The sequence below is a fragment of the Aplysia californica genome, unplaced genomic scaffold, assembly GCF_000002075.1.
Source record: "Aplysia californica isolate F4 #8 unplaced genomic scaffold, AplCal3.0 scaffold00040, whole genome shotgun sequence".
Taxonomy (NCBI): domain Eukaryota; kingdom Metazoa; phylum Mollusca; class Gastropoda; order Aplysiida; family Aplysiidae; genus Aplysia; species Aplysia californica.
The window spans coordinates 1,935,038-1,945,059 of NW_004797310.1; positions in this window are offsets into that span (position 1 = coordinate 1,935,038).

Consider the following 10,022-nt stretch of genomic DNA (forward strand, 5'->3'; position numbering starts at 1 on the left):
TGGGCAACGTACATCAAAAGGGAGCAGTTGGCCAACTCGTCGGGGGAAAAACCGGAGCTGCAACATTTTTATCTTTGACGGTTCTCCTCTCAACCCCTGTCCCCCCTCCCAACACACACACACACACACACACACACACACACACATACACACACACATACACACACACATTTGAGTTCTTTTTTTTCATTCTGCATTGAAACCAACAATTACAATGATTTTCCGTTACTATTAATTGTCACCTTTTAACTTTGTTATTTGTAACAAACGCAAACACGCACACACGCGATCACACATCTCACTCACCCAGAGAGAGAGAAAGAGAGAGAGAGAGAGGGGGGGCAGAGAGAGAGAGAGAGAGAGAGAGAGAGAGAGAGAGAGAGAGAGAGAGAGAGAGAGAGAGAAAGGGAAGGGGGGCACACACGCACAACACGACACTCTTGATTAATTAAAGAAACAAAGAAAACCACAGAGATCGACTGCCCACAAGTCCCCTCTTATACCTCGCCCATCCCATCCTTCTCGAGAATGTCAAACAGCTCGAAGCGTTCCCCAGTGTACATGGAAGCATTAACAGTTGCCTAGGAGTCAACGATAGCCCCCTCCACTCTTCAAATAAAATGCACGAGGGAGGGACGAGTCAGCTCGATGCAAGCTTGTTAAGACGGGGGATCCATGCTAATGAAACTGGATTTACTGCGAGTTTTATTCTGAACCTAGCTCAGAAAGAAGATAGGACCCCCCCAGCCCTTTCTCTCCCTTCCCTTCCCAGTCTATTAGCATTTACTTTTACTGGACCAAATTTACGTACATATAGCCTACATCTCCTGCAGGATGACGCATGGAGGCAAAAAGCTATCATTGACGCTTAGGGGAGAGATTTCTGTGTGTGTTCGACTGGGACTTAAACGTTGCACTAGCTCTTGACCTTCGGACAGGGAAAAGATTTACAGAAAATATAGGCCTATTATTTCGGACGTAGAGCAATTCATGCTGTTTCCCCAAGGAGGTTACAAATATTCGACGGTTCTTGAGTCCCCCCCCAACACACACACACACACAATTTCGATACTTGGCAAGGACTCTGCCTTTTCTACAAGGTGCGGAAACTCACAAACTCACACTTGTAAAGACGAAAAAGATGTAGCCCGGATAAAATTAGAGAGACTTGAAAGATTCAAGAACAGTGGGCAGATGCGGCTGGGATAATTTTTTATTTCATCTTTGTTGGAAAAAAAGAAAAGTCAAACACAACATGAAACAAAATATCTTTTGATTCCTCCACTTTTGACCTCTCTATCATTCTCTGCTCTACCCTCCACCCTTTGTCTTTTCACTTTTCCCATCATGCAACCCTCTTTCCCTTTCCTTCTTCCCCCTTTTTTTTTCTTTCTCTCATCTGATCCTCCCTCCATTTTTTTCCTCAACATTCTGCCTTCTGTCAATATTCTCCCCTGCTTGTTTCTGAGCAAACTATACTCTCTAAACTTCCTCTCCTTACCATGCTTTCCTGTTCTCTCCCCTGCCTCTCTCTTAACCAAAAGAATGAAGCAACACTGAAATTTAATGCCCCCCCCCAAAAAAAAAACCCACCAAAAAAGAAGAAAAAAATGTACAAGTTCAGCACCCATACACCCCCCCCCCCCACACACACATCTGACATCTCTCCACTCACCTCAACCATGCATTTTACTTCTCTCCATTTCTCTCGTTCATATTCTTTTATTCTTCTTTTATCTCACATATTTTCTCCGTAACCATTCTTCACCACTTTGTCTCATCCATCTCTTTGCTGGAACTTTTACTTTCAGCATCTCATTTTTAAATCTCCTTTTCTCATTCTTCATGATACTATCTTTCAATATCTTGCATCCTTTTCTTTCAATCTTAGTAACTTACTCCCACCCCACGTTCTCCAAAGTTGAAATAACTTCATGTATTCCTCTCCTGTTTCTTTCTCTGCCCTCTCTCCAATCCTTTCTCTTCCAGTTTTCTTCCCGGACCCCTTAACAAAAATAAACTTCCCCTGTACTTTAATAACCCTTCAACCTTCTTCTTGCCACTCACCCTCTCCCCAGTTGAGCCATTCAGTCGAGAGTTACAGTTTAGAACACCTGAACCTGCTCTAACACCCACCACTTGAAGTCAGTCAACTGTGCAAATAACCATTTCCCACTTTCCCAACAATTTTTTGTTCTAATGACACTGTCCAAGAGGACCACCTATAGATCTGAAATGATCACTTTTCTCCCAAAAAACTGGTTCATTGTCTCGGACAGGTTTGAGAGCTGGTCATACACTGTTAACACTATTAACACAACAATTTGTTTTCTTGTTTTCTCCAGGAGCTCAAGTTTAAACACAGTGGTAGTTACAATATTAGGCCCACTAGATCTACTACTACTTATTTTAAAATGGTAAGATCATTTTGAGTTTCGCAACTTCAACAAACAACTGCATGAAGCTGTGAAAGACGAAGTAAAAAAAATAATCTGAGAAACAGTGTTTCAGCTACAACACCTTGAAACCTCAGCTCTTTCTTTCAATCTCCTGACTTACAAAAGACATAATAAAACCAAATGTCCTGATTAAATCTACAAACAATACAATTCTAACAGTGAGGTATTTTATAAGAATTATGATTGATGACCATAAAACTTTGACAATATTATAAATAAAGCTGGCATTCCATATGCCCGAAAAACCGATGCGAACTTCGAGTGCGAATTTCGTGTACGAAATTCGGGTGCGATGAAAAAAGAGCCCTCCTTCCATATACGCGAAATTCGTATCCGTCATCTGACTGAAATCACGGCACCAGTTCAGTCAGAGCAAGCACTCTACGTTGAAAACGAGAGAATTTTGCCGTTAGAACTCCTGTTCCTACAAAAGCAGCTTTAAATTGCTTTGTCCAGACTTGATGATGGTCCTTCCTTCATAAGCTTTGCTTTCTTGGGTCGTTTTCTTTGCGAAGCTTCGGTCCTATCACCGACAGCGCTGGCTGTTGTGGCTGCGGCACAGACAGCAATCTTAAGGTTATAATTAATGTATGTTAGAAGTTATATTCAAGTGCATTTAATTAAGGAGGGGGGGGGGGTAAGTGAAAAGCTATTTTTAGTTATTATATGATTTAAACGATAAATGATAGCATAGATACATTACATAGACTCCCGAAAGTTTCCCACAATCTAAAAAAAAAAGTGGATGCCATGCAAATGACAGCCACCTTGAAAATAAACACTTCTTCTCAGTCTTGGTTTTAACACTTCTCTCTCGAACCAAGGAAATCAACATTTCGACGTTTTCCCCACTTATCTAGTGCTTCTATTATGTTCTATGCTGCTTCGTTCCTTTGAAGTAGATTTGGCGGGAAATAAGCCCCGCCCACTTCACGAAGAATTCGCATGCGAAGAAAAAAGTTTCGCTCCCTCGTGCGAAACAAAATCTTCGCATGCGAATTTCGGACTCGGCCATGCGAAATTCCGGTATATGGATTCACCCAATGACGAAAACGTTGGTGCGAAAAAAATAATTCGCAAGCGAAATTCGCACCCGAAGTTCGCACCCGAAGTTCGCATCGGTTTTTCGGGCATATGAAATGTCAGCTTAAGTTCTTGTCGGTCCACACCCCATGCGAGTGAAACAGCCGCACCACAATCTTTCCTCTCAGAATGTGATGGGTTCTCCTATTCCATTTAATTGGGTGTCAAGTTTATGATCTTATATTAATATCAGACAATGACTCAGGAATGTAAGGTGTAAGGAAGGAAATACAATAGCTTGGAACTCTATATATTTCAAGATAAAGAAACGGAAAAAAAGGATTCGTTAGAAGACAAATTAAAAGATGAAAGCAAACAATTCCTCTCTTCTTAATATTAATGCACTTAGAAGTTCTACTGTAAAATAAGGACTCAGTGAATGGCAAATTTTTACTTTCACTTCAACATGTCAGAAGATGAACTGCTTTTGGAGGTCAAACCACCAAACTCGTGTGTGAAAGGATTTAAAAATGAAACAGAAACTGAGAAAATTAGAAAAGTGCTTTGCTATACGGACATTACCTCAGTCTCAGTATGAGATTGGAGGGAGTGAAAGTAGAAAACTGCACTGGGTCAAGGAATCAGAATCTCTTCTTAGATCTCTGAAGACAATGCCAGTTACAGTACGTCAGTACAGAATCTTACATTAATATATTATAAATTATCTAGAAGAGTTGAATCTAATAAATTTATTTAGAAATGCAATGGGATCACCAGAGGCAGAGGACAACATTAAAAAAAATTCATGATTGGATTTTATAACAGACTGAAACTGAAGTAGCAAAGCCCTCGAACTCAGAGGGGCGATTGTTAAGATTCCCGCGTTTAATTCCAATTTGTGTTTTTCATAGCATCAGTCAGGCATGTTTCGCTTTGTAGAACCCTGAAAAAAGCAAATCGGAATTAAACGCGGAAATTCTAACAATCGCCCTCAAAGGGACCATCGATCACTTAGCTAAAAAAGATAGAATTATTATTCCATCTTTAACCCTTAGATCCATACGCCCTGGGGTCATTTTGTACCCCCGGTGTTGTATTCTTTTTTAAAGAGGGTTTTACAGCGCTCGCAACTGCATAACATAAGGTCATTTGAGCACCAAGGGGTGGGTGTCAACAGAGAAGTCTTTACAGGGAATCAGACTTAGACTGCTCACCTCTCTAGCTTCAACAGCACAAGGTCTGTTTCGACTATCAAGGCACCCCGAAAATAGCAGGTCACAAGAGAGCAGTGACAAATATACAAAAGAAGTAGAGGAAAATGACAATAGTAAGGATCAGGAAAGAAAAAGCAGCAGTTCCCTGTTGTAGATCTAGATCTAGTCTAGAATCTATTGACGATATCTTTGAAACTTTCAGTATTTTCAAGAAATCATTTTGACAGTCAACTGCTATGCATGCAAAGCCGCTATTTAGCGTACAGATCGGATTAACGAGTAATTTCCTCTCTCTGGAAAGTGGTGACACAGAGTACACAGTTCCCCACGGCCTCTATCCTATGGCTATGTCATGGATACGATAATAAAACACGACGTGCGGATATGATTAATAAAAAGCAAGAATTTGAATTATTTTCCACCTCCTTACACAGCCGCATCATATTCACGAGAAGATGCATGTGTAGATAAGACCGGGGACTCAACCGGGTGATCACAAGGAGGTTCACTGTGTAGAGACCCTTTACACAGGCAGGCTCAAACCCAGCACACACACACACACCTGGGAATGCCAGGAGCAACTCTCCCCCAAGCGCTCTACACAGGACTGACATCAGTTACCACTGGCAAGAGAGCACTATTCAAATTAACAATAAACATGCAAACAAATTCAAGATACTTACAAATGAGTCAGTAGAGGAGACAAAACAGAATTTACTCCACTTGTGTGAGTAGCAACTTGTTTGAAAGGCATACAGAGAGAGAACTCCACCACAGTCAACTCCCACAAAAGAATCCTTTTTAGGGAGCAGTGACCTCTAAGCGGAAATGACCTATGCACAAAAAAAACGCGAAAAAAAAGGAAGGATGAGGTTCTTTTAATGTTTCGAATATTTTCAGATAATAATCATATTTCATCTAAAAATGTGACATGTCTTTACAAATTTTTTCAAACTTAACAATAATCCCTCTCTTTTAGAATACAATGTAATATTTTTTGTTGTATCGTGTTTTTCATTGTGTTGAAAAAAAAAGTTTCCCCGGTTATCCCTGACAGAACCTCTATGCTATTCAGGCTTACTGCTTTGACTGGATCACCTTGGACAAACAGGTATCGTAGGCCTTGGAACATTCCCCCTCCTGTAACCTTTCATGCCTTACTGAAGAACCCGACATCGGGATGGTCATGACACCTACAACTAATAGAATAAGCTACACTTAGGCAGGAGTAGATCTAGTGGTTTTGCGAGTGGCACGCGACAGTAAATAAAGTAATTAATTACAACTTCATTTATCAAAAGGAAATTGTAGTCTATTCGAAATTGTAACTGCAGAATCAGCATGAGAAACAAACGCAAATTTCCCAACTCTGAAACAACAACAACTTTAAAAAAACCCACTATAAGGGCCAGTTAAATGTTACGAAAAACAAAGAATAAGTGGTGGTCAGTCTATTCGATCATGTTTCATTTTGTCAACCATTGATCAACAATATAAAATTAATCGAGAAACTATAATAGTATATAATGTAGGCCTAGATTTTAATCTAGATCTAGATCTATAAACAATTTTTTTTCTTTTACGTGAAATCACCGAGACTGAAAAAAAAAAAGGAAAAATGATATACCCCCGCCCCCAAAAACCAACAAACAAACAACCCCCAAAAAACTCTTTTCTGCACACACTCACATATATAAATGTATAATCACCCCCCCCCCCCCCCCCAATACACACACACACACACACGTACACGCACAAACATACAGGCGCGTATACTCAGGTGCACAAACATACGTGCACATTCTTTTGGATACAAACAAAACAAAACAACAATTTAAAAAAATAACTTAACATATAGTTGGCGTATTGATTATGAAGGCTATTTAACAGTTTAATTAAGCCTACGTATAGGCTATAAGTTCTTATCGTCGAAGTCCTATCATTTGCGCTTTTGTTTGTTTATCGCCTTCTCCACCTTTTTCTCTGCATTCCTGGGTACACCCCCCCCCCTCTCTCTCTCTTCCGCGACCCATTTTTTTTCTTTTTTTTAAACGCTCGTCTGTCATGTGTATCCTTTGTCGCTATGTCTCTCATTGCCTGCCATTTTCTGTTTAATTAACTCTTTCGCCCCCGTCCTTCGCTATAAAACTATATATTATAAGAGTTTAAAACATTCTTTTGTGGGGTTGTCTACTTATTGAAGGGCTTACTAAACAGTGAATCTGAAGACCTCCCCATCCCCTCCTTTAAAAATTGTCGAAGTCCTTCAGTGATATTATTATTATATGTCTCAGCTCACCGACAAAGCTTTCTCCACCTTTGTCGTTCTTCTCGAAGTTTTCCTTTTAAAGGGAATTAATAGAAACTGTTATTATAATAGTCAATAGTTGCTAGATTATTTCCCTTGTTATAACTGCTTGACAAGGCAACACCGCGCCATCCCCCAGGATAGACCGACTCATAGGCAAAAACAACAAGCAACAGAACGAAAGAAAAGACAGAAATATGTGAACATACCAGTGGTGACATCCAGCCATTAACATATTACGCTAACTGCTATTGATTCAAGGTACCTTTGTTGCTTTGTGATAGGACACCAACACAACAATAATAAAGTAGAAGGCAAAGCAAGAACAGACAACAGCAAAGGGGAGACAGAAACTTTATGTAAAGGTCAGTCCATGACCATCATATGTTCATACAAGTTTTTCCTACCAAGTCAGTGAGGTACTTTGAGCATCTGAGGTGAATTTGTGGTGCACCAGTCTAGGGCATCAAGAGCTCCATTGGTTAAAATCCCCAGTACAAGCTGTCTAGCACACTCGTTGAACGGTTTATGAAAACTTAACCAATTTAACAACTGAATCTTCTAAGAGCAAACTATAATTTTAAAAAAGAACAAATAAAAAAAGATGTAACACATTTTTCACAATAATATCATTCTGAAGGAGAAACCCTTTATTAGCATGTCCACAGATTATATGAAGAGCATCAATGTCATAGCCATGTGTAAGTCTTACAGTAAAATAACTCTGTGGTACAGTGTATAAGTTAGATATCACAAAGGATATAAGCACCATGAATAAGCTTTCCTCAGCGAAGTATGGTCAAAGCGAGAGAGTGGGGCACGTTGAAGGTTGAAAGCACACGCTTTGCCACTTTGCCAGCTTCACAACACAGGGGCAGAAGGAAAATGACACACATACAACAAATGCCACTGTCACTTTTAGAGCAATTCCAGACAAAAGGATAACTATCTTAAAACTTCATAATCTTCGTCATTTGCAAGCATATTTTAAGAAAAGATAAGATAAAATACATCTTTAAGGTCCAGATCCTGGCACATTTTACATTTTATTCTCGAAAATAAATTCTGCTGAATTTAGATATGTGTGAAAAAGGCTAGACAGATTTTTTTTCCCCACTGAAGTAAACCAAGAAACCTGACAAGTGCATTTATTGTAGGAGTGTGACAACATAGCATAAGTTCAATCACACTTTATACCAGAATGTACAGCTAAAGTAAAATTAAAACAAGATTTTCTTGTGCTTGATTCTACTGTGCCAAATTTCAAGATAACAGCCCATGGTGAGGTATATAACAGACTTCGTTGTGAATGCTAGCGCATGAGAGAACAATGACCATAACATTATATTCTAAACTTAATCAGTAGAGTGCGTTATCCTTACCAGCACAATTTAAATACCAAAGTAGAATTTTTCTCTAGCCTTTAGTTTAAATGGTCGCTTTTAAGTACAAGGTGGCTATCCTGAAAAATGCTGTTTGAGAAAATCAAAGGAAAAGTTTTTGTCCCTTGTTCACTTTCTTTAAAAGACAAGGAGAGTTTTCTCTATAACCAAACAAATATACACACCAATGAAACCAAACTTCTCCTATAGGTAGGGCAATGCCCATTTTTTGGTGTTGGTCAAGATTTCTGGAAACCCCCGGAATCTGGGTCAGCCCGCTTGTCCTTAAAAGCAACCAAATAAAACATTACATGAAATAAATCAATTAGTGGAGAACGTAATTTAAGAGCAAGCTAAATGATGTGAGTGGAAACAAATAAAAAGGAGGGTGGTCAACAGACATTTACCTACAAAATATGATCATCCGATGAGCAAAGCTTCAGGTATTGTGACCCAACAGGCTGAATCAAAGTATACGTTTCCTGTTGTTTCCAAAAATGGCAACCTGTAACTCTTTATGAACCCACAGTGGGACTACAAGACTTTAATCTCGCGATGACAAAAAGGAAATCTTTTCTGAATCTATACACAGATGTTCAAAAGCTTTGCTATACCAAAGATGAAATAACAATTCCACAAATGAGTAAAATATGCACAATGACTAAAACACTACAAATTTGCAAACCTGTACGTCAAATAGAAAAAGCAAATAAAAAATATATTCTAAAAACTGGGTCATACTTGTAGAATCAACACATTTTTTTAGGAAAAAGAAAGAAAGAAAAACATCTAGTGACACAAGACCATCAAATTCACCAAACTTGCTAGAATTTATGGTATTAATCTACTTAACACATTTCTGTTTTTTCTTACTTTCCTAGCTGGCACAAAACTTGTATATAAGAAATAAAAATGCCTCCTCCTTGTTAGAAATTAGAAACTGTAGCTCATCCATTCAGACCCACAATATGTAACAAAAAAGGTCTTTGATGGCGTAAGTACAGCGCTCAAAGTAGGTGGCATGGATGTTGAGGCCAACATTCCAAAGGTATAAATATTATATGATGAATAAACTACAAAAAAAATCACCCACAAAAGGACAGATTAGCACTTTTACTGTCTTTTTTAGAATCCAAGCAGTTACCTTTTTCGGAAAATATACTTTGAAAATTCCATTGTCATACTTGAAACTTCTAGGCAAGAGAGACCCATTTCACATATTTTAGAATAAAAAGACGTCCAAAGTAGAGTGAGAAGTGAAGACAAAAATTTTAAACAATTTTCTTTAAAGTCTGACTCTATCACTTTAATCATCTCATGAGGAACACAGCACGAGTTAAGATCTTCACAAATGGACGAAAGCCTTGAAAATGTAGACCGTATATTTTTTTAAGGAACAAAAAAAGCAAACAAAAAGTGTCTGAAATACCCTGTTTCCACAGTTACGTCACAAACAACTGGACAATCAGCAAAACATGTCAATCAATATCTCTTACAGTAGAAAATATGAAATATTAATTATTTATAGGCTAACTCACTTTCACTCAAAACTAGGGTTAAAGAAAATTAAAAACATCCAAGTCTATCATTTAAGTCTTTATCGAAGACATGTGTGTTAAATATTTCTTTCAAATTA